This window comes from Candoia aspera, chromosome 4 (genome assembly GCF_035149785.1).
Source record: "Candoia aspera isolate rCanAsp1 chromosome 4, rCanAsp1.hap2, whole genome shotgun sequence".
NCBI lineage: Eukaryota > Metazoa > Chordata > Lepidosauria > Squamata > Boidae > Candoia > Candoia aspera.
Window position 1 is genome coordinate 65,727,896 of NC_086156.1, and position 26,728 is coordinate 65,754,623.

The window sequence follows — 26,728 nt, forward strand, 5'->3', positions numbered from 1 at the left end:
CCCTGTTTCCCCAAGTGCTTCATATCTGGCTGGAGGAAGACGAAAAAATAGTGATGCCAAGATGTGAAAAGTTATTTTAGCAGTGCAGCATTCCTGCTAAAATCAGAGGTAGTGGAAACAGACTCTCCATAAGGAGTATAACAGAACATTATCTCACTTTACTTCCTTGATTCTTGACTTTTACAAGTGTGAAAGAAAAACAAAGTTGTGCATCTCTATCAGGTAGCCATAACCAAGCCCAGCTGATCTCTCTTGCCATGCATCACCCAACCCTGCTCAGCCCAATGTTGATAGATAAGGAGGATCTCACCAGACAAGTAGACAGTGCCAGGAGATAGCAAGTCCCCAGGGTTAGGGTTATCAGTTTTGGGTTGCAAAAATTGAGGCAGTCACTATATGGAATCAAAGAGATACTGAACACCCTAGGTTTCTGCTGCCATCTAGTGATTGGCCAGAATTTTAAAGCCCAGATCTGGCAACCATAAAAATAGAATTATAAGTTTATGGAGTACAAAGGAACAATAAGGATTATATGGTTCAATCTTCTGTAACGTGCAGCTAGTATATTGTATCCATTTTATAAAAGCAAGTTCATTTATTTGATACTAATTTAAAAGACATGCTTTGATGTTTTTCATTAAACTGGGAACCTATGAAAACTCATATTATGGATTCCAAGTATAGAGCATTTGCATCGTTATGACACAAAGTGCCTCATTTAAACAAGCCCAAATGAAGACTCTTTTTTCAAGAATACTTCATTTATAAAGTTTTTAAGAATTTCAGACAATTTTTGCTGATAAGATGTAGAAGAATAACACTCTATTTCAAAGTGCCTTTCTTATAATAGTTATTTCAACACTGAGTATATAAAAATATTACCTTTTCCTTACAGTACTTAAAAATGGCAAAAAAAAAAAAATGATGGGCCCATTCAAAAATATTACTTATAGTAAATATCACCACCTGGTTGGTCTGATCTCAGAAAGCTAAGCAGGATTAGACTTAGCTAGTTCATGGAGACCACCAGGACCACCTTTTTCTAAAAGATTAATAAAATGTTCACAATCTTCTTAGTTGGTTCTGCTACTATTAAAACTACACACAAAATGCATCAATAAAGAAAACACACACATAATACCATACTGGAGTTACACTGTTTAAGGGAGGGGTTAAAGAAGTTGGCAAAAGTCCACGACACTGGCATATATGAAATGTGATAACAGTGTGGAAGACATATCAGCCGAATTCCTCAGAGATACCCCTGGAACATTGTGCTGCCAGAATGGCTAAAATAGGTAGAGCCATAAGATTGTTGGCAGAGTGCTAGAAAGCATTTGGCCCAGGAGAGATCAGAAAAGTCACACACCAGGCATTTCTACAAAAATAAATTTATTTACAGAAAGCACAAAAGCATATTTACAGGCTTTTTGCTGAGAGGAGAGATCCCTCTCAGCTGCATACTCTCTGCAAGCCAAAAAAGAAGGAACTAAGTAACAAGCAGACTGCCCTTGCTTCAGGCTATGCAACTATTAACACCCAAAAAGAGAACAATTAAATTCAACCTCTTCACCTGGCCAAAATGATTAGTTACCATAGTAACCTTAATCTGTAGCAGAAAACAATATACCAACACTCCCCTTTTTATGCCAATTTTGTGCCATCTCAGGTGGTAAAGCATTCACTTGTTCTAAAGACTCAGGTTCTGTGAATATGTGAAACGCTTTTACTGTTTCAGCCTGAAAATGTGATGGAGGAACGCCTTTATTACTCCTCTGAGATCTGCGAGGTGATACAGGGCTTAAATTTTGACTCAGGACTCACTTTCCTGAGAAGCATCTGTCTCATCAGACAGATCTTCAGTTTGCTTTTCTGGTTTAATGTCCTCATCAGGCAAAAGATCACTATTAGCAAGTCCTTGCTGTTATCTTGTGGTGGTCAGATCAACTGGAGAGCTAGAATTTAATCTCCTCCAGTTTTGTTCAGCAAAAGAAGCGCTTTTGCTAATTATTAATTTCTCTCCCATTATGAACCTGTAGCCCCTTTGGCTTTGTTCATAGCCAACAAAGATGGCTTTCTTTGTTGTGGGGCCTCCTTTCCTTCTCTGTTGTTTTGGAATATGAACCCATGCAGTGCTACCAAACACTCTCAGATGGTTTACCTTTGGTTTACACCATAAAACAAATGGAATGGAGTGTCCTGAATCACAGAGATATACAATCTGTTTTCTACATAACAGGCAGTAGATATTGCCTCTCCCCAATACTTAAAAGATAAATGTGAATCTTTAAGCATGCATTCCATCGCATTTTGCAAGGTTCTGCCCTTTCTTTCAGCAACACCATTTTGCTGAGGGGTGTAAGGGTTAGAAAGAATTTGTTCTATTCCCTTTTCTGCTAGGAACCTTTTGAATTTGTGAGAAAGGTACTCTCCTCCTCTATCACATTGGAGTGCAGATATAGGCCTAGGGAATTTTCCATTTGCCCATGTCACAAAACCTTTAAATTTCTCAAATGCCTCATCTTTATGTTTTAAGATGTAGATAAATGTGTATCTTGAGAAATCATCAGTGATGGTCATTGCATACCTTGCTTGTCCAAGACTTGGAGCAAAAGGACCAATAATGTCAGAGTGTACAATTTCCAAAGGTCTAGTTGTAACTCTGTCACTGTGCTTATTCACAGGAACTTTTAGTGTTTTGCATTCTTTGCAAACTACACAATCTAAGTATTTGTCACAGGGTTTTATCTTTAGGTCAGCACACAGCTGTGGCATTTGTGCTATATACTTGAAATTAGCATGACCAAATCTCCTGTGCATCAGGTGTACACATTGGTCATGATATGGAGTGTTGCCAACTGCAGGCTTGCAGCTTGGCTTCCTTGCATTTTGCACAATGTACAAGGAGTTTTACTGGGCTTACTGGGTTTACTGGGCTGCTTACTGGGCCCATAACCTGTTGGCAGAGTGCTGGAAAGCATTTGGCCCAGGAGAGATCAGAAAAGTCACACACCAGGCATTTCTATAAAAATAAATTTATTTACAGAAAGCACAAAAGCATATCCAAAATGGTGACCGGGAGCAGATGCCGATGCCGATGTCGACCGCTGCTCTAAGGGGAAGACTCTTGGGTCCCCCCCCCGGCTTTCACCTGATCGGGGGGCTTTGGAGGGGATTTCTAGACTCCCCGGCCCTCATAATTGATGGGTCGGGGTTGGACGGAGCACCCTGGACAGAGAGGCGAGGGGCAGCGGACCTGGGCGAGCCCTGGCAGTGTGAAGCGATGCGGTGAGTCCAAGAGGTTTGGCAGCGCAGCAGATTGGGACTTGGGGGAGGCTCGAGTGGCGTGAGGAGCGTTGGCAGGGTGACCCCTGGGGACACTGGATGGTGGCTTGCAGTGGCCTGGTGGCCGGGGGAGTGGCCTGACAGTGCGGTGATTCAACGGTGTTGTGGGCCAGCTGACCGGCCTCGGTGGACCAGCCTGGTGGGACGGTTTGGCGTCGCGGCAGATGGACGGCTCATTTGTGTGACGGCCCATCTTTGGAGGGCCAGGCCAGTGGAGCAGTTTGGCGGCGCAGCAGACCAGTGGCGAGACAGACCTGCAGACCCACCTTGGAGGTCCAAGCTGGCAGAGCGGGTGAGCGGTGCAGCATCCCAGCAGTGCTGCGAGCCGGCGGAATGAGCCTTGAGGCCCTGTTTGGTGGTTGGGTCCAGGTGATGGTTAATTCATCCTTGAGGGAGGGGGTGTTTCCAGCTGCCTTTAAGGAGGTGCTGGTACAACCCCTCCTCAATAAACCATCGTTGGACCCTACTGTACTGAATAATTTTCATCCAGTCTCCCACCTCCCCTTTTTGGGGAAAGTGGTTGAGAATGTGGTGGCATTACAACTCCAGAGGATTCTGGAGGAAATGGATTATCTAGACCCCTTTCAGTCAGGTTTCAGGCCAGGATATGGGACAGAAACTGCATTGGTTGCACTTATGGATGATCTCTGGCAGCAGCGGGATGGGGGTAGTGCATCCATCCTCGCTCTTCTTGTCCTCTCAGCAGCTTTCAATACCATCAAACATGGTATCCTTTTGGGTCGGCTCAGGGAGTTGGGGGTGGGCAGCATAGTTTTGCGCTGGTTCACCTCCTTCCTCCAGGGCCGGTCCCAGTCGGTGGTGATGGGGGGGAGAGATCCGACCCTCAACCTCTCCTTTGTGGGGTGCCACAGGGCTCGGTCCTCTCTCCTCTCCTATTTAACATCTACATGAAACCGCTGGGTGAGATCATCCGTCACCACGGGATGAGGTATCATCAGTATGCCGATGATACTCAATTGTATATCTCCATCCTGGGTGAGGTAAGTGATGCTGTGACTGCCCTCTCTCGGTGCCTGGGGGCTGTAGGGGTCTGGATGGGGAACAACAGGCTTCGGCTGAACCCTGGTAAGACAGAGTGGCTGTGGGTTAAGAGTTCCTCCATATCTGGGACTTTGTCATCTTTAGTTCTGGATGGGGTTGCACTGACCCAGACAGACCCGGTGCATAACTTGGGGGTCCTCATGGACTCACGGCTCCTGCTGGAAGAGCAGGTGGCAGCCGTGGCCGGAAGGGCCTTTGCACAGCTTCATGTTGTGCACCAGTTGCGCCCTTTTCTGGATCGGGAAGCCCTTCGGACGGTCACTCAGGCCCTTGTTATCTCCCATATAGACTACTGCAATGCGCTCTACATGGGGCTACCCTTGAAGAGTATCTGGAAGCTTCAGCTGGTCCAGAATGTGGCTGTGTGGGCTATTTTTGGCACCCCTAGAAGGGCGCACATAACACCTTTGCTACGTGAGCTGCATTGGATGCCAGGTTGCTTCCGGGTCCAATTCAAGGTGTTGGTTATCACCTTTAAACCCTAAATGGCATGGGACCGGGTTACCTGAGGGACTGCCTCTTCCCCGTATCATCAGCCCATCCCACCCGCTCATGCAGAGAGGGCATGCTGCGGACCCCGTCAATAAGAGAATTCCATCCAGTGGGGTCCAGGAGGCGGGCCTTCTTGGCAGTAGCGCCCGCCCTTTGGAACATCTTGTCCCCAGAAGTAAGATTAGTCCCATCGCTTTTAGCCTTCTGGAGGAAGTTGAAGACCTGGCTCTGCCACCAGGCTTGGGGCAGGGAGGAGAATCGACATACTTGGGGTTGGCTGGTGCCTTGAAGTGCCCCTCCTACATGATGGTTGAAGAGATCATAGCCATCTGGATTTTATGAGCTGGGGTAGTTAAGAAATTGTTTTGGTTTTAATGGGATTTTATTGGAATTTTACTGTGTATTTATTTGAGTTTTTATTATATATTTATTCTGTGTTGTAAACTGCCCAGAGTCCCTCCGATCGGAGGAGATGGGCGGTGACAAATTTAATAAATAAATAAATAAATAAATAAATAAATAAATATTTACAGGCTGTTTGCTGAGAGGAGAGATCTCTCTCAGCTGCATACTCTCTGCAAGCCTAAAAAGAAGGAACTAAGTAACAAGCAAACTGCCCTCACTTCAGGCTATGCAACTATTAACACCTAAAAAGAGGACAATTAAATTCAACCTCTTCACCTGGCCAAAATGATTAGTTACCATAGTAACCTTAATCTGTAGCAGAAAACAATATACCAATAAAGATGGATGGGATGTTACTGTTAGAAAGTACTTTTATGGCATATGCTACAATTCTCCATAAAAGAGCCCCACATCCTGATCAATAGCATAACTATTTTGCATCTGCCTAGATCCCAAACAGGAACCTTATCCTGAACCTTATTCAGGCACAAATACACAACATCAACCTTCACATCAACAACTTGAGTGAGCTGAAGAAAATGCTTCTTGCAGGTCCGTAAAGGAACTATAGTTTTCAAATGCATGTTTCCCATATCACCCTTCCTTGCAATATAGAAAAAGAAATTACATGTGCCATAAGCTTTAGCTCTGTCCTCAAAATCACGTAAGACATGTAAACTAGACCTGTAAGAAAAGATAGCACTACCCACTCTTCTTTCTCACTTCATCACACGTACTTGGTTCATATTTATGTCAAGGGGTAGCCAATGGAGCACTGTTAAATTGTGTTCCAGACAGAACATGAGAGAGATCCATCTTATCTCTCCCGACAGAGCTATAGTATAGCCAAGCATTGCTTGCAGAACTGCCAAGCTACTCCTACCAGGAAGTCCTTGTATGCTAGCAAACTCCTTGATTGTTTAGCAACTTACGATGATGTTTCCACAAGTAAAGCATCTTGTTCACAATCCAACACCTCAACAAAATCAGATTAAAAAAAAATCTTTTCAATCTTTATTGCCATTGGTGCATAGAGAATTCTCAAGTGCATAAGAGTTAGAAGCAGCTGATTGCAAGAGATATGTGTGAATATTGAGCACAGTCTCTATCCATGCTGGCTGGAATGTCTTTTTCCACCAGGCTCTGGACTGATCAGTTCAGAATTTACCTTCAGTAGTCGATGAAGATAATGTCTCAGCAATCAGAGAGACATTTTAAAGTTCTCATTCTTTGCAAGAATTATGGTAGAATTCCATAATTATTTTATTAGGCTATTTATTAGCAAGCATAATTGATAGCTTTTCAGACTTGGCTGATTCTAAGCTATCAGCAATTTTTCAGGACAAAATGGAAGTCTTAAGAAATAACCCTGCAACACTTCTTTTTGTAAAAAGATGTTATTTGTTGAGAGTGAGATACTCTATGTCTGCAGAGGCTACTCTATATTGGCAAGTAATGGCTTCTTCACCCTTCCAACCTCAGCATTATCTGAGCCTATCTAAACCCTTCAGCATTATCTCCCTTCTTCCCAGGTGCAGAGCACAGCTTCTGGTTATAGGTTGCACAGTACTTTCCTATGGCCATCACTTATCTTCTGGGAGGAAGGAAATGTCTTGGTTAGACTCTTCCTCCTCAAGGATGGCTTGTGAGACAGATGAGGCTCTCGCAGTCTGAGCAACTTCTTATAAACTAGGCATAATAATCATATTAATTACAAGAAAATTAAACTTTAATCTCCTGGTATTAGTAGCTTTGAAGAGTGTGACTAGAGGTATAGCAGCCCCGTCTCCTTTTGAGGAGAATGAAAAGAAAAGCTTTGAACTTATGAGTTAAAAATCAATTTTATTAAAAATGAAAAAAATGAAACTTTCCAAACAATCACAATGGGATGAAATAAGTCATTTAGCACTGATAAAAATACAGATGGTGCATCAGTATCCCATATATTGCTATATGGATACAGTTCTGCTGCGCAGGATCCAGGTTCAGAAATGGCACAAAACTTAAATGATTTGAGTTAGCACAAAGGTCAGCAAGTTTCTGAAGCAAAAATGAGAGGAAAATAACTCCTTGAAACAATTAGCTGTCACATTCAAAATATTAGAATCAGTATAGAGCGTGTTTAACATTCCTTAAAACACAAGAATCAATCTGCAAATCTTTGCATAGGGCTTTTATCTTAGAGAGGAAAGATTTTCTCCTGCTCACTTTCCCCGTTAGCTGGGTCTGACTAATCCCTGACTCCAACAGATTTGAAACTTCAACTGAAACTTTAGGAGCATTTTTCCTAGCTCCTGTTGATTCCCTAGAGATTTCAAGATCACAATTCATTGCCTTCTTGCCTCCATCCCAGGGACACTTTGCACTTTGCTTCCCTGTTTTGATGGGCTACAGGTGTGAGACTAGGCTGAAGCTGCTAAAGATCCTAAAGATGCTAAAGCTAAAGATGAAGCAGGCATGTAAGCAGAGAGGACAAAAGCTGGGAATCTTGTCTAAAAGTTCCCTTCAGGGGGGTAGACAAGAAGGAAGCAAGTCATTAAGGAAACAGGAAAAATGTCACCTGAAGTTGGGCCTGAGCACATGTAAACCACCCCCTCCAATCCCATCAACAGCTACCAGACTTGTAAATTAACAAGGCCAGAGTAGCTGCCAGTCTTGTGAATCAACAAAGCAAGGACTCTGGGGGATAAAAGGGGTCCCAAAGCCAGCCCACTCTTTGAGTCATCTTTGGATCCAGACTTGGTGGCTTCCATCCCTCTGGCTAGTGCCTGGCAGCCTAGCTGGGAAGGATGTGGGTAAGGGGGGATGAGTGTGTGTGTGCATGTGAGAAAGAGCAAATGTACCTTGCAACCAGTAAAGTTTTGCTGTTGCTTTACATTCACTGGGTCTCCATGTATTACAAAGAACCTGTTGTGCCTCAGTGTTCGGTTGGAAGCGATTTGTGTGTGTCCCTAATTATTTCCCAGCTGTTGACCGGGGCTGTGTGTCTTGTCTGCTCAAGCCACACCTATCTGGAAAACCCAGGTAGACAGCAAGGCAGGCTGCCAAGATCCACGTGCCTCAACAGGCTGTGTATGAGTGTGTGAGTGCTCATAAGCCAAACCTGGGAGCGTGTGTGTAACACAGGCAACACACTCTATCCATCTAGAGTCTCTCCTTCCTCCCTTCTTTAACAGGATTTGTTCTCTTCTCCCTGAAGATTCCCTTGCCTCTGACCTGCACCCTCACTCGTTTCTAATCCCTGAGATGTTCAGCTTTGCCCCTACCATGTTTCTACCTACCCAAGCCTTGCTAAGTTTTCTGCTTCTCCTGCAAACTAGCTCACTAAGACCGCTTGGCTGTTTCCTCTCTCTCTCTCTCTCTGAGATGTTCTTCATCCTTCCCAAGTGATCCGCTTCTGTTTACTCTTCTGCTTAGCTCTCTCCCCTCTGTCCCAAGGCAAAGGGTTTTTAGCAGCACAGGCAGTGCTGAGGAGGTCCTGTTAGGCAAGCTTGAGTAAACTGTTTTCTTCCTCCTTGAGGATTTTGCAGTCACTACTGTTCTCCTGCCTGTCTGATGATGTCTCGAGTATGTGTATTGGCTGTCTGCTTGGATGTGGGAGGGGGCAAGGTTTCCCATGCTCTGTATCACTGAATGGGGGATTGCCTATTCACTAAAATAAAGTTTCCCTATCACAATATATCTCCATTGTTAAATGCCTAGGGTTTTTGAAATACATGATTAAAAACTTGCATTTCTAAAGTAAGAGAGATTATTTCTGGAAATAAGTAATTAAATAATTAAAATGATTGTTGGAGTCTACAGTTATCCACACATTACCCACCCAACCAAGGAGAAAATGTGGAGTGATGCCTTCTAAAAGCAAATTACAGATCTTTCACCATGAAGTACTAATAAAAAGGGACTTCAATTATCCTAACATCTGTTGGGAGATAACCTCTGTCAAGAATGGTATGTCCAGAAAATGTTTGACTTGTGTTGCTGACAGCTTTTTCCTTCAGGGGATAAGGGAAGATACAAGAGCTATCTTTGTCTTGTTATTAGCCAATGGAGGAGAGAGCTGACAAGGTAAAAGTAGCAGAAATATTTATGGAAAGTGACCATATAGTATTGCAGCAGTTCTTGATTTTAAGTGAAACAAAAACAGACTGTCAAACCTGTATGGTGCTCAACTTTTCTAACATGTCAGATGTTCACAATTAAAATCCATGGGGAAAAATGTATATGAATGAAAATAGAAGTATGGACTGTGCCCATATAGATGAACACAGATAAGGTCTCCTTAAAATAACTCTTGTTACTTCATATTCCTTTCCACTGTTGCAATACAGAAGACACATGTATGTTTTTTCATTACTTGAAGGAGGTATCCAAAATAACAAGCTTTTCAAGCCAAAATCAGTAGTCATTAGACAAAAATAAATGTACCAAAGAGAGCTGTATATGCAAATTTAATTGACAACTGTGTACACAAAGATCCACAATTTATTTTATTACAAACAAACATAACCTTTCTAAATGTCAGCTCTGCATTATGCTGACCAATTTATTAATTTAGGCACATGGTTCTAGATTATTATAATGATGATTATCATTTTATTTTTTGTTTAGTGCTTTGATTGGATATTACATATTTTTATGCAGTACTTTCAAAAATAACACATTAAGATTCTATTATACACACATAATGGGGGAGAGGCCTAGATTTGTTCCCCTGCCTCCTTATCCAGCAAGCAGAGGCTAAAGCAATAGGGTAGAATATCACCATTCTCCTTTTTTCTGTTCTTGCAGTGGGAACATGTCCAGAACTATGAGAGATTTAACAATATAGAAATGAATAAAAACACATAGTTATACAAAAAATAAAAACACAAGAGCACCTGGGAAAATAATAAAGACAGCCATTAACACAACCAGGAGATGGGCTCCGTCACACGCCCGGGGCCCCAGGCTTAGGCACTAGAGGCAAAGACAGAAACAAAACTTGTGGCCTATTGGCCATTGTGGCCATCTTGCCGCCTGCTGCAGCTTATACCTCCCCACATGCACCCATCCTTCTCTTTGCCTAGTATTTCTTTCCTCGCCTGTCACTTCCTAACTTCCTGCTTCCCCCAGATATTCTTTCACACACCGCTTCCTTGGCTTTTGTCCATATCCACCCCAACCATTTCTGCCTACCTGTATTCCTTCTTTCCATGCTGTCCACTTGCCAGCCCCCCCACTCTATGCTACGCTACTCTAGTGCCTCCAGCTGACCTGCACTGCTGCTTCCAAGCCAGGATAATCCTTTTCAGCATGTCCTCCAACTGTGTTCACTGCCCCAGTATATCATCCTATGGAAAGAAAAACATGTTTGGGGGTAGGACTTCAGTAGTTTAGGGATGGGGAGTAGAATATACATGTATAGGACACATATATCACTCTGTAGCCCCACCAACTGATCATGCTTCCTGTCATGAAAAAAGCAAACATAGGAGCTTGGGAAGAATTTCTTCATAGCTTTTCCAGGTTTTAATTAAAGCTGAAGCAACAGGGGAGGTTGCAGAATGATGAAGAGATAATTCACACCACAGAAGATGGCAAACTAAAATAATTATCCATCTTGCAGATAGAGTAAGCATGAGAAGCCACACCCCATCTGTAAGAATTACATAAAAGCAACGATTCTTCTTTGGGAACAATGTTTCAAAATTATATAAATGTTTCCTAATGAGAAAAGAAAAAAGAAGGTGCAGAGCAATTCTTTTGGCACAATATTTATGCTCAAAACGTCATTAGTTTTCCCAGTAAGTGTCCTGGAGAAGGGGAAGAAAACTTACCTGTTTTTCAAGGTACCCCTTTCTGCTGACAGTGCCTTGTACTTTTACTTGAATACAGCATGACAGTTAGAAATATGTAAATCAGCCTGAATGTGATCTATGTCATTGAAACATATATTTCTGTGCCTTATTGTTCTGTTTGGTTACATTTTCTACAATTAAAAACACAAATAAAATTTTATTCCAACATAATCAGTTCTGTATGAAACCACTCCTGTTATTCATGGTCCTTTTTGTAGTTATTCCTGTATGCAGCTTTGGGTGCTACCACCCCCACCCCAAAGCAAGGCAATCTCTAACCTATTTTACAAGGGAATCCTGTTTTGCATGATATGATGGTGACAGGGGTGGGTGAAGCCTCCTGAATATAAAGAGCTAGAGAAGGCATTTCCCATGGGCCAGAAAAAGTGGAATGCCTCAAGAGATTGTGGTTTCCATGGGAGCTGTGCCATTGGATAGGAAAGCATCAGCTATAGACCTGCACATCATACGGCCACATTGGAGGCTAAAGTCTTTTTCTTCAAAGGCCATCAGGGATGTTCACATATGGTAGTGATGCACAACTTGGAATCCCAGGACTGCATGGAGCCCCTGAGCAGTTCCTTTATGATTCCTGGAACTTCCCTTTACCACTATTTCTGAAAAAGAGCAGCACCGTTTCTCACATTGTTGAGGCAGGCAATGGATTAAACCTGTAGTACATCTCTTACAGTGCAAACTCTGTAATGCAGAGTTTTGCTCTTATTTTATCTAGATTTGATGTTTTGCCTTAAAGGAGAGGGCCTTTGCTCCTGCCCGGGGGCGAAGTTGAATCAGTCGTGCCTCTTCTTTGCTGTCTATGACCTGATGGGAGGATCTAATCATACTTTTTGTTATTCAGTAATGTCTTTACACACGGTACAGGTAGTCATCCAATAATAGCAGGCTTTATTTGTTATATTATCAAATGTATCAAATATACGTATCACCCAACAATCAAGTGACTCGCAGCAGTTAACACTATATGAAGGAAAGCAATTCAAAATATCCATGGTAGACATAAAAGCTAAATAACAATAAAATAACTCAGAGATAAAACAACTGTAAAATAAAAGCAGAGATGGCCAATCTGGTTAGAATGCCCTCTGGATATTCCATTTTCAGCTTCTTTCGAAATACAATCAGGGAATGGGGCCAGTCTGATCTCCATTGGGAGACTGAGAAAACAGTGCTGCTAAAAGCAAATGTAGGAAAGCCTACAAAAGTGCAAGGCTCAAAAATTCACAGAAATGGTACTGTAGCCATGAAATGAAAGAGACATCTGCTACTTGGGAGAAAGAATATGATGCATCTAGACAACATATCAAAAGGTAGAAACATCACACTGGTAGGTAGGTATTGTTGAGGTTATGATTTTCCTAGTTGCAACATATAGCTGTGAAAGCTGAATCTCAAGAAAGGTTGAATGAAGAAAAATTAATACCTTTGAACTGTGCTGCTGGAGAAAATAATTAAGAATACCTTGGACTGCAAGAAGAATAACATATACAATACTAGTTGTGGTAAAACCAGACTGCTCACTGGTAGCAGTAATATTTGGGACACATAATATGAAGGCAGTTGTTACTGAAGAACATGGTAGTTTGAAGAATTGAAGGCAATTATAAGACAAGGTGACAGAAGACTTGGGGTTAGATGCTCACTGATGACACAAGATAAGCTGACAAGAAATCAAAGAAGCAGTTACTGATGACAATCCTGGTACAATGATGACCATCAGGTGATGAAAAGTCAGAAGCAACTGAACAAACAACAACTTACTATCTGTTTTACTGTATTGTTCAAATCTTGAATGGATTAAGTTTTCTGGTATTTGTCCATAAATAAATATTAATCACTGTTTTGCTAACACACTTCTTTTTCAGAGGATGGAGGAAGGGTCAAGAGGATCAGCTGTCTGTAACTTGATACCAGCTACTGGGGACGACTTGATTGAGAAAGTAGATATAGCAGGAATATTGGGGAAAAGTGACCATATTATGCTGAGCTATTTTTTAACATACAAATATCTATCTACAGCAAACATGTATACTGAACTTCAAGAAAGTATATTGTCATAAACTCAGAGTGATGATAAATAGATTCAGTAGTGGGAAAAGCTAGTCAGAAAAGGAGCTCAAGATGGGTTGGAATTCTTTAGAATTCTCTAGCTTTGGGTATCTTGTTGGGCAGGGCCCACTGGCAAAGCTTAGTCTTTTCTGGGGAGGGTAAACAGAACACAAATGAAATTGTCTTTATGGGCTGGTGCAACTTTACTGCAGATCCCTGGATTTGCTGGAGCATCAAGAAGGTTGGTGTCATGTTCGCCGTTTCAATGTCTTTGATGCATCGTAACGTTTCGCATGTCATTAATTGGATGCGTGTTTCATCTTTCTGGGGAGGATGGGAACGGTTATCTTTTGGCTTTGCTTTGAAATGTATTTGTATTATCTATTGCGCTCAAGGTTACTTTCCCAGGCTAGCAGCTCTGACGTTTGCTAGCACCTGTGCCGGGCGGGGCTGTTACGAGGGAGGCGGGATACGTTTGCACCAAGGGTTTAAGTTTGTATTTGGCGCGCTTTTGCTCATTCTCAGCTTTCTCTGTATTTGTCTTTAGTACTCTAATAAATCAGATTTCATTTAGCAGCCTCTTGTGAGTCTGAGTATTTGGGGCTAGGGCAATCATTACATAAAGCTGAGAATCTAAGTTCCTAACTCCGCTGGCCCCTGTCCAGGAAAGACCAGCGTCTAACCCTGTGAGGGAGAGAGCCCGCGATGACTGAACCCGACATCATGATGATGGAGGAAGGGGAACCGGACTCGACCGTGAGGCAGTCCGGCCGACCGTCCCAAGGTGGGGAGCTCTCAGCCATCCGAGAGGAGGCGAGCTCTGAGTCGGAGAGTGAAGCCGGGGGGCTGAAAACGGCCCCAGAGACCACCGTAAATTCTCCGGGCGAGCTGCTCACCTGGGATGAGACCCAAGGAGATGCCACGGCAGCGGGGGGTCCCTCCTGGAGGCAGAGATACCCATTATCCCCCAACGTGGTGCAGGTGCAGCCAACGGAGGGCTCACCCACTCCGGATCGGATCCGAGTGTTGGAGTCCAAAATGGATTCGTTGGAGGCTATATTGAAACAGCTGAGCTTGGATGTGACCTCGTTGCGAGAGGTCCGGGAAGAATCAAGCCAGAGGCATTCAACCCCCTCTTCCCAGGGGCTGTCCCCGGAACGGCGACGGGTGGTGCGGAGGCGCGAAGGGGACCAGTCGGTCCAGATGGAAATCGCAGCATCGCCAGGGCGATCGCCCCGGGGCCCCGTGCCGCCCCGAGCCAGGGAAACACAAGCCGCGGCAGCACCGGTGGTGGGGCGCAGCGCGGCGGGAGGCAGCATGCGAGACTTCCCTGTCAAGTTTGATGGGGACCCGACCAAACTCTCGTTCTTCCTGACGAACGCGAAAGCCTATATGGAAGAATGGGGGGCGTTTTTCCAATCGGAAAAGGCAAGGATCATCACCATTGCCACCAAACTGAAGGGGAGGGCGGCAGACTGGTATGTCCAGATGTGCCAGTCGGAAGCGCCTGAACTGGAAAGTCTCGAGGAGTTCCTCGGGGCGTTGAAGCAACACTTCGAGGACCCCTTAGCAAAAGAAAGAGCAAAGCGAGCCCTGAAGGAACTCAAGCAGGGGTTCAGATCAGTGGCCGATTATGCTTTGGAGTTTAAAGCGCTAGCTGGGAAGGTGGATGACTGGTCCCAAGCAACCATTATCGAGCTCTTCAAGGATGGCTTGAATACAGAAGTGCTACGCTGGTCCCTGGGGAGGGACGACCCATACACGCTGTATGAGTGGATCCTGCTGGCGGGGAGGGCTGAACATGCCCAGGAGATCTTTGCCCAGCGGAAGACCGCCAAGTCGGGGCGGGAGGTGAAGCCCAGCCGCCCATCGACCACCGGGGGGAAACCGGGACAACGACCCTGGGACGAGGAGCGGGAGAAGCGGTACGCAAAAGGCTTGTGTCTGAGATGTGGTAAGGAGGGGCATCGAGTGGCAGCATGCCCGAAGGCGAAGGTAGAGGAACGACCCGGAAAACCGCCAGCAAAGTCCCCTGCATTGCCGAGGAAACAGAAAGCTGCGGTGGCTGAAACCGAGGGAGACGATGTGATGTTCTACGAAATTGAGGGGGAGACCGAAATCCCGCAGCCGGCGGGAAACGCCAGCCACCTGCTCTAAAGGGCGCCGCTGGGCAGGTGGTAGAGGACGGGCGCGAGCCTCCATCGGTGAGTGGCACTTACCGCATACTCATGGTGAAATTGAAATTGGGCTCCCAATCCAAGACTGTGGAAGTATGGGCCATGATTGATTCGGGGTGTTCCCGGTGTCTTATGCACCCCGACGTGGTGGCGGCTTTGGAGCTCCCCACGTTCCCTTTACAGCGACCCATCGCTTTTACTCAATTGGATGGGTCCGTGGCAGGGGGCAAACCGGTCACCCATTTTACAGGGCGTGTAGCCTTGCAACTGGGCAGTCACCAGGAAGGGTTGTCTTTTGTCGTGGCTCCTGTTGGGGGACCATTAGTGGTGTTGGGGGTACCCTGGTTGGTGCAGCAAAACCCCCAAATAAACTGGGTCTACCGAACTATCACGTTTAGGGATGGGTTTTATCAAGCGGCTGAGGGGAAGGGTGCCCCAGAGGAGATGGTGGGGGTTGCGGCAGCTGTGACTCCGCCTTACCCGGCCTCCCCTCTGGAAGGCTTGCCGGCCGAGTACTGGATGTTTGCTGATGTATTCGGTGAAAAGGAAGCCGATCAGTTGCCCCCCCATCGAAAGACGGACTGTGCCATAGAACTGTTGCCCAACACCCAATTGCCTAAACCAAAAATTTATTCCATGACGCAGAAGGAACTGACTCTGTTGAGGGAATTTGTGGACAAAAATCTGGCGCGCGGATTTATTGAGCCGGCGAATTCACCCGTGGGGGCGCCGGTTCTTTTTCGCCCAAAAAAGGACGGGACATTGAGACTTTGTATGGATTTCCGCGGATTAAATGCCGTCTCAATTTCCAACAAATATCCCTTGCCATTGATAAAGGACATGTTGTCACATCTGGCCAAGGGAAAGATCTTCTCTAAGCTTGATTTAAGAGAAGCCTACTATCGTGTACGAATCAAGGAGGGGGATGAGTGGAAAACTGCATTCAATTGCCCGTTGGGAGCTTTCCAGTATAAAGTGTTGCCGTTTGGGTTGGCTGGGGCCCCTGGGGTATTTATGCAACTAATCAATGAAGTTTTGCATGAACATCTGTTCAAAGGTGTACTAGTATATTTGGATGATGTGTTGATTTATACTGAAACCATGAAAGAGCATGTAGCTCTGGTAAAGCAAGTATTGTGTAAACTCAGATCTGCTGAATTGTATGCCAAGCTGTCGAAATGTGCCTTTCATCAGACCCAAATTGACTACTTGGGGTATAGGATTTCAGCTAAAGGCATAGAAATGGACCCTGCCAAGGTGCAGGCTATCATGGACTGGGAGAGTCCCCGCACCCGCAGGCAACTTCAAAGTTTCCTGGGGTTCAGCAACTACTACAGATTGTTCATAAGGGGGTTCGCTGAGATTGCCTTGCCCCTAACTGAGCTGCTGCGAACCAAAGGGGTGGGAGATACTAGGAGAGTCAAGAATCCCGGAGCGCTGTTGAGGTGGACGCCTGCTTGTCAGACGGCGTTTGAGCAGCTGAAAGCAGCTTTCGTCAAGGAGCCCATTTTACAGCATCCTGATCCCTCAAAGCCGTTTGTGGTACAGGCAGATGCCTCCGATTATTCTATTGGGGCATTGTTGATGCAAAAGGACGAGGCAGGATGCCTCAAGCCCTGTGCCTACTTATCCCGCAAATTTTCCGAGACTGAGAGGCGTTGGCATGTTTGGGAGAAGGAGGCATTTGCCGTAAAAGCTGCATTGGAAGCTTGGCGGCATCTGTTGGAAGGGGCAAATCATCCCTTTGAAGTATGCACTGACCATAAAAACTTGGAGGCTCTTAGTACCCCTCGAAAACTGAGCCCCAAACAGGTTCGTTGGGCTCAATTTTTCAATCGATTCAATTTTCAGTTCAAATTTATTCCAGGGAAAAAGAACTTCTTGGCTGATGCCTTGTCAAGGCAACCTCAGGACTCTGGGGCAGCGCCAGAGGTGGTAAGCACCCTATGGACGGCGCCCCAATTGGGCATGCAGGCTGTGACGCGAAGCCAAACGCGCGCGCAGCAGCCGCCCACCACAAGTGCTGTTCAGCCAAGTGCTTTGTCAATTCCCTCCCAGTTGCAACAAAAGTTTCTCAAAGAACTAAAAACGGATACTTGGTTGCTTGCGAATAAAGACAATGTTACTTTTGACAGAGGCTTCGCTTGGAAATCCGACCGCCTCTACGTTCCTGAAAGCCTCAGAAAAGATGTGTTACTACGTTCACACGATGACAAACTCGCAGGTCATTTCGGGTTTGTAAAAACCTTGCACCTCGTTCGGAGGCAATTCTGGTGGCCCACATTACGTAAAGATGTCAAGGACTACATTGCCTCCTGCACTGTTTGTGCAATGTCCAAGCGCAAGGCGGGCAAGCCCCAAGGACTGCTGCAACCAGTGGCAGCCCCTTCTTCCCCTTGGGAGGAAATCTCCATGGACTTTATTGTCGAGCTACCGCCCAGCCAACGCAAAACGGTCATTTGGGTGGTCAAAGACTATTTCTCCAAACAGGCTCACTTCATCCCTTGCGTGTCCATTCCGTCGGCACGTCAATTGGCTCGCCTATTCCTTGTACACGTGTACAGATTACACGGATGTCCCTCCCGCTTGATTTCGGACAGAGGTACACAATTTACCTCGCAATTTTGGCGGGCGTTTCTCAAGCTGTTGGGCACGAAGCAAGCCCTGTCCACGGCTTGGCATCCTCAGACGGACGGGGCCACTGAGGCGGTTAACTCTACTTTAGAGCAGTACCTTCGAGCTTTTGTGAATTATCAACAGGACAATTGGGTAGACCTCCTACCGTTTGCTGAAGTGGCTTACAACAATGCAGTGCATCAAAGCACTGGCCAAACCCCATTTCGGGTAGCTCAGGGTAAAGACTTTGTACCTATCTCTGATCTACCGCAACCTCCAACAGCTGCAGTCACTCCAGATGATTGGACAACACAACTGGCTGACTCCTGGCCAATGATTCAAAAGGCATTGGCTGATGCTCAAGCGGATTATAAATTGTATGCTGATCGGAAGCGGGCCCCCCAACCTGCATTCCAAGTTGGGGACTCGGTGTACCTTTCTACCAAGTTTATCAAGTCATCACAACCTTCAAAGAAACTTGCGCCTAAGTTTGTGGGTCCTTTCCCGATTATCGCTCAGATTAACCCTGTGACTTTTAAACTTGACTTGCCTCATAACCTTAAACGCTTACACCCTGTTTTTCATTGCAGCTTACTCAAACCGACTATTCCTTCTGACCGCTGGCATCGTCAACCTCCACCTCCCACCCCCATCATGATTGATGGTCAGCAACACTTCGAAGTTAAAGAAATTCTCGACTCTAGACGCCTTCGCAATACTTTGCAATATTTAGTTCGTTGGAAACATTTCCCTCATCCAGAGTGGGTCGCTGCACCAGATGTAGCTTCCCCTGTTTTGGTGGCCCGCTTCCACTCTGCTTATCCCACAAAACCGGGTCCCTAAGTGTATTTTTAGGGAGGCGGTATGTCATGTTCGCCGTTTCAATGTCTTTGATGCATCGTAACGTTTCGCATGTCATTAATTGGATGCGTGTTTCATCTTTCTGGGGAGGATGGGAACGGTTATCTTTTGGCTTTGCTTTGAAATGTATTTGTATTATCTATTGCGCTCAAGGTTACTTTCCCAGGCTAGCAGCTCTGACGTTTGCTAGCACCTGTGCCGGGCGGGGCTGTTACGAGGGAGGCGGGATACGTTTGCACCAAGGGTTTAAGTTTGTATTTGGCGCGCTTTTGCTCATTCTCAGCTTTCTCTGTATTTGTCTTTAGTACTCTAATAAATCAGATTTCATTTAGCAGCCTCTTGTGAGTCTGAGTATTTGGGGCTAGGGCAATCATTACAGTTGGCACTGCTGACTGGGAAGCTTAGCTCTGCTGAGAAAGACCTGTTCATCACTGGTTTCAGTGGAGTGCCATGTCTATCTCACAGAAGCAAAGCTTGGCCTGTTTAGGTAGGACTTAATTATATCAGGGTTAGAGCTTATTGTATCTTATGTCGTGCGTGAGTCCTTGAATATACTTCCTGTGGTTTTGTTTATATTTACGTTTTAATGGTTTTTAAGGCTCTTTTTAAAATTGTTTTGTTTCAATTGTATACTGCCCAGAGTTATATCCATGAGATGGGCAGCTATATGCTGTACATTTGATAAATAATTTAAAAAATAAAATAAAATGTTAGTTAATTAGTTAGCCAGGACTGCAGAAATAGGTTGGCACTTTAAGATATGATGCTATAGGGATAGAAAGGACACAAAGAAAAAGACGGCACAGAGCAAGTCTATTTTAATCAACACACCAGTTTGAACAAAGAGTACATACTAGATGGATCAGCACTGAGCAGAGTACTGAAAGCTGGGTTATGTTGGCAGGACCAGCACAGCACAAAAGAAAGCCAAGTTAAGCCCTGTGGCTGGCCAAATTAAAGATGCTGATAGCTGAGAAAGTGAAGGAAGCTCTAAGCAATGTTAGCCTTCACATCTCCAAAGATGGCACAGAATTTAATAAGGTGATAAAACTCATTAGCCAGTTACTCATCAGTTCAGTCTTAGCATTCCCCATATATAGAATGGAAGCTGTAACATTGTATATAGCAATCTTGGGAGTAGGAAAAAAAGCCATCAGATCTGTGAAATGCTTCAAAAGGCTGTGAAATGCTTTGTAGCAACTTAATTCCATAGGCTATATCAATGTGTCTCTGTTTCATTTCATGAATCATCTTAGATGGGGTGATTAGATCACATCAAATCAAAATAACTCTTCAAAGCTTAGCATAGCTCTGTCAATCTTGTGTCACCACTATGTGCTTAGCTCCTCAAACTCCCATCATGAAAATTTCATTTAATATAGAAATATCTGTTGTTTGTCTTCTTCACGAAGACAGACAAAACATTTGTTGGCAGATTGCTAGGAAAGCATTTGGCCCAGGAGAGATCAGAAAAGTCACACACCAGGCATTTCTATAAAAATAATTTTATTTACAGAAAACAAACATATTTAAAGGCTGTTTGCTGAGAGGAGAGATTTCTCTCAGCTGCAAATTCTCTGCAAGCCTACACAGAAGGGAAACTGAAACTAAAACAAGTCCAGGCAAGTTCCTCCCCTTAGGCAATGCAACCATTAACACGTGAAAAGGGGACAATTAAATTCAACTTCTTCACCCGGCCAAAATGATTAGTTACCATAGTAACCTTAATCTGTAGTAAAAAACATATTAACACTCCCCTTTTTATACTACAGAATAAGATGCAAACCAATTTTCTTTGACAACTCTGTATGTCTTTCCATTCATAATATTTGAACATTATTTCCCCTTTGGTTTAACAGAAAGCTACCATCTTTCTTCCTGTGTATTTCCAAACCTAGGTATTTTGTTACAGTTGCAAGGCTTTGTAATGTGAAATGGCTTTTCATGCAGGCTTCAAAATCAAGGCTTTGTTTTTCTGTTGATGTGAACAGCAGCAAATCATCAACATAAATGCACAGATACATACAGCCTTGTTTGTCTTTCTTCATATATACACATGGATCTGCTTTTCCTTTTTCAAAACCAAAATTCTGAAGTTTTTCATCTAATTTTTGGTTCCAGGATCTAGCAGCTTGTTTTAACCCATAGACTGACTTCTGCAGTTCACAGTCCAGATTCTCCCCTTTTTCATAGCCAGGGGGTTGCTGCATGTATAATTTGTGGTCTAACTAACCATAGAGAAATGCAGTTTGAATGTCATAGTGGTGAACTGACATTCCTTTGAGTGCAGCAATTTTTAACAGTAATCTAATTGATTCACCTTTAGTAACTGGTGCAAAAGTCTTGTCAAAGTCTAAATCTTTCCTTTGAGTGAACCCTTTTGCAACTAACCTTGCTTTATATTTTTGGAATTTGCCATCAGCATCCCTTTTCAGTTTGAAAACCCACCTACAACCTAGACAATGTTCATTGGGAGATAGATTTACCAGTTTCCATGTTTTATTTTCTTTCAAGGATGCTAACTCCTGTTGCATGGCAGAATGCCAATTTTGTGCCATCTCAGGTGGTAAAGCATTCACTTGTTCTAAAGACTCAGGTTCTGTGAATATGTGAAAAGCCTTTACTGTTTTAGCCGGAAAACGTGATGGAGGAACACCTTTATTACTCCTCTGAGATCTGCGAGGTAATACAGGGCTTAAATTTTGACTCCTATCACTTTCCTGAGAAGCATCTGTCTCATCAGACAGATCTTCAGTTTGCTTTTCTGGTTTAATGTCCTCATCAGGCAAAAGATCACTATTAGCAAGTCCTTGCTGTTATCTTGTGGTGGTCAGATCAACTGGAGAGCTAGAGTTTAATCTCCCCCAGTTTTGTTCAGCAAAAGAAGCCCTTTTGCTAATTATTAATTTCTCTCCCATTATGAACCTGTAAATAAGGGATGCGGTGGTGCTGCGGGTTAAACCGCTGAGCTGCTGAGCTTGCTGATCGGAAGGTTGGCAGTTTGAATCCGCGTGACGGGGTGAGCTCCCATTGCTAGTCCCAGTGCCTGCCAACCTAGCAGTTTGAAAACATGCAAATGTGAGTAGATTAATAGGTACCCCTTCGGCGGGCAGGTAACGGCGTTCCGTGTAGTCATGCTGGCCACATGACCACGGAAGTGTCTACAGACAAATGCCAGCTCTTCGGCTTTGAAACAGAGATGAGCACCGCCCCCTAGAGTTGGACACAACTGGACTTAATGTCAAGGGAAACCTAATGAACCTGTAGCTCCTTTGGCTTTGTTCATAGCCAACAAAGATGGCTTTCTTTGTTGTGGGGCCTCCTTTCCTTCTCTGTTGGTTTGGAATATGAACCCATGCAGTGCTACCAAACACTCTCAGATGGTTTACCTTGGTTTCACACCATAAAACAAATGGAATGGAGTATCCTGAATCACAGAGTTATACAATCTGTTTTGTACATAAGTGGCAGTAGATATGGCCTCTCCCCAATACTTAAACGATAAATGTGAATCTTTAAGCATGCATTCCATTGCATTTTGCAAGGTTCTGCCCTTTCTTTCAGCAACTCCATTTTGCTAAGGGGTGTAAGGGTTAGAAAGAATTTGTTCTGTCCCCTTTTCAGCTAGGAGCCTTTTGAATTTGTGAGAAAGGTACTCTCCTCCTCTATCACATTGGAGTGCAGATACAGGCCTAGGGAATTTTCCATTTGCCCATGTCACAAAACCTTTAAATTTCTCAAATGCCTCATCTTTATGTTTTAAGATGTAGATAAATGTGTATCTTGAGAAATCATCAATGATGGTCATTGCATACCTTGCTTGTCCAAGACTTGGAGCAAAAGGACCAATAATGTCAGAGTGTACAATTTCCAAAGGTCTAGTTGTAACTCTGTCACTGTGCTTACTCACAGGAGCTTTTAGTGTTTTGCATTCTTTGCAAACTACACAATCTAAGTATTTGTCACAGCATTTTATCTTTAAGTCAGCACACAGCTGTGGCATTTGTGCTATATACTTGAAATTAGCATGACCAAATCTCCTGTGCATCAGGTGTACACATTGGTCATGATATGGCGTGTTGCCAACTGCAGCCTTGCAGCTTGGCTTCCTTGCATTTTGCACAATGTACAAAGAGTCTTTTAATATACCAGCAGCACACAATTTTCCATGTTTACGTATCTCACAACCATTTTTCTTAAATGTTATGACATACTCTGATGCAGCCAATTGTGCCAGAGATAAAAGGTTTGATTGTAAATTTGGCACATACAACACACCTTTTACAGTGTCTCCCAAGCAGGATAAATACAAGTCACCTTGTCCCATAATTTTGGCCACAGACCCATCAGCCAAAGATACACTTTGTCTTTCAGTTTTAGACAGTGACACAAAAGAGCTTTTACAATTACATAAATGACAATTGGCCCCAGAATCTAACACCCATACATCAGAATTACCCTTCTCAGCAACCTGTGCAATTTGAGTTGTCTGAAGAGCCTTCTTCTGTGTTGCCCTTGTGTTCTTCTTCTCTGTCTTTCTACTCTTGGATCTCAAGGCACAGTCTTTCTGCAAATGTCCAGCTGAACCACAAGTGAAGCATTGCTGGCTGGCTAGCGCTGTGGCCTCAGCTTCCTTTCCCTTCTTTTCCCTTGTTTTCTGGTACTGCAGCTTTCCAGAAGAGATGGGGGGGATCTTTCCTCTCTCTTCTCCCATTCAGCGAGTAAGCGCTGTGTAACATACGATGGGGTGAGGTCTGCTTCAGGCATAGCCTCCAGGGTACAAATCAGTGTGTCCCACGTTTCATTCAGTGAGGACCGGAAGATATAGGATTTTGTGAGAGGTGTAAATTCCATTCCTTTCTCCTGCAACTCAACAAACTGTAATGATTGCCTACCCTAACAGAACCAGACTCACAAGTAAAAGCATCAGCAAAAATGACATGCAAAAAGTTACGATATACGTTTAACATTGAAACGATGAACATGACATATCGCCCCCCAAAAAATAAGCGAAACATCAGGGAGCAGGTTTCAGAGGATAAGCGAAATGAAAGCATCTAACTAAAACAGGAGAATTAACATCACAGTCAGACACCCACTCAGGGTGGGGGAAGTGCCAACCAGTTTCAAAAATGATTTCCAAAAGTGGGAAGTGAACTGTGACCCGCGGTCCGTGACTAAGCGGGAGGGGCTACTGTGAATTTGGTAGATGTGGATTAGGAAAAGGCGTGCCAATTTTGGGGCGGAAGGAATGGAAGCACATGGAATGAAATGGGCTTGTTTGGAAAAATAATCCTTGACCACCCAAATTACAGTCTTTTTCTGACTAGGAGGTAGGTCCACAATGAAATCCATAGAAAACTCTTCCCATGGATGGGATGGGCTTGCAACTGGCTGCAAAAACCCCTGCGGCTTACCCCCCTTCCGTTTTGACATGGCACAGACAGGGCAAGAAGCAACATAATTTTTTACGTCACGTCTCAGGGTAGGCCATCAAAACTGGCGCTGTACCAGGTGCAATGTTTTTACAAACCCAAAATGACCAGCCACCTTATCATCATGAGACCTGGTTAAAATTTCCCTTCGCAAATTGTCAGGCACATAGAGGCGGTTTTGCTTCCAAGCTAACCCATTGTCAAAAGTAACATTGTCTCTATTCGCCTGCAACCAAGTATCGGATTGGAGAAACTGTTGTTGCAATTGAGAGGGAACTGGCATCCTCCTCCCAGCTGGTGAAACTGAAGCTGGAGGCAGTTGAGCATGGGTTTGGCTATGTGTGACAGCCTGCAACCCCAGCTGGGGCTCCGTCCACACCGTGCCCACAATTTCAGGTGCTTGGACCGAATCTTGGGGTAGGCGAGAAAGCGCATCAGCTAGGAAGTTTTTCCTGCCCGGAATAAATTTCAACTGAAAATCAAAGCGACTAAAAAACTGAGCCCAGTGAATCTGCTTAGGACTGAGTCTGCGGGGTGTGCGGAGCGCTTCTAAATTCTTATGGTCAGTCCAAACTTCAAAAGGGCATTTAGTCCCTTTTAGGAGGTGCCGCCACGCTTCCAAAGCAGCATTGACTGCAAAAGCCTCCTTTTCTCAGACATGCCACCTCTGTTCTGTTTTGGAAAACTTCTGAGACAAATAAGCACAAGGCTTCAAGTGATTGTCAGCATCTGCTTGCAATAAAAGCGCTCCAATTGAAAAATCAGAAGCATCTACCTGAACTACAAACGGTCTAGTGGGATCAGGGTGCTGCAAAATTGTTTCAGCAGTGAACAGGCTTTTGAGTTTGTCGAAATCCACCTGGCAGTCAGTTGTCCAATTCAGCAGTGTCCCCGGGTTCTTTACTTTGCGCGTGTCCCCCAACCCCTTGGTTCGTAATAAGTCGGTTAAGGGCAATGCAATTTCAGCGAACCCTTGGATGAACTGGCAATAATAATTGCTAAATCCAAGGAAACTTTGGAGTTGTCTCCGGGTGCGTGGGCGCTCCCACCCCAAAATAGCCTGAATTTTCCCAGGGTCCATCTCAATGCCCCTGTCAGAGATCCTATACCCCAGGTAGTCAAGTTGAGTCTTATGAAATTCACACTTAGAAAGTTTGGCAAACAGTTCAGCGTTTCTCAATTTGCTAATCACTTGTCTCACCAGGCGTTCGTGCTCCTCTTCAGTTTCAGTATAAATCAAAACATCATCCAAATACACCAGTACACCTTTAAACAAATGTTCATGTAAAACTTCATTGATTAATTGCATAAACACCCCTGGTGCCCCCGCCAACCCAAAAGGTAAGACCTTATACTGGAAAGAACCCAGTGGACAATTGAAAGCAGTTTTCCATTCATCCCCTTCCCGTATGCGGATGCAGAAATAGGCTTCCCGCAAATCCAGCTTAGAGAAGATTTTCCCCTTTGCCAGATGTGCTAACATGTCTTTTATTAATGGCAGAGGATACTTGTTTGATATGGAGACCGCATTTAATCCACGGTAATCGGTACAGAGTCTCAGTGTCCCATCCTTCTTACCCCGGAACAGCACGGGGGCGCCGACCGGCAAATTTGCTGGTTCGATAAATCCCCTGGCCAAGTTTTTATCCACAAAATCCCTCAATGCTGCAAGCTCCTTCTGAGTCATGGCGTAAATCTTTGGCTTGGGCAGTTGAGCGTTGGGGACCAACTCTATCGCAAGTCAGTTTTTCGATGGGGCAGGAGTTGGTCCGCTTCCATCTCACCAAACACATCCGCAAAGTCCTGGTATTTCTCTGGCAAGCCCTCCAGTGGTGTCACATCGAAATGCAGGGTTGCTGCCACAGCCCTCCCCACCGCAGCACACGGAACTCGTTCCACTGCAGGGGCTTGGTAAAAGCCATCGGAAAAAGTCAAAGTCCTGCGTTCCCAATTTATATAGGGGTTTTGTTGGACCAGCCAGGGAATCCCCAAGATGATGAGGGGATGACCCACAGGTGCTACCACAAACTGTAACTCCTCATGGTGGCTCCCCAATTGCAACGCCACTGTTCCCGTGAAATGAGTCACCGGTCTCCCCCCCGCAGTTGAACCATCCAGCTGGGTGAAAATCATGGGCCGCTGCAGTGGGAATCTGGGTAAGTCCAAAGCAGCCACCATGTCGGGGTGCATTAAGCATCGCGAACACCCCGAGTCGATTAATGCCCAAACCTCAACGGTCTTAGTGCGGGAGCCTAACTTCACTTTCACATTCAGCATGGGACAATTTGCACTCACCAAAACATCTTCACGCCCATCATCCACCACCTGCCCACAGGCACTTTTTAGAGCAGGTGGCTGGCATTTCCCGCCGGCTCTTTTAGATCGTTTTCCTCCTCTCCCCCAAAGTAAGGAACCTCCTCCCCTTTGG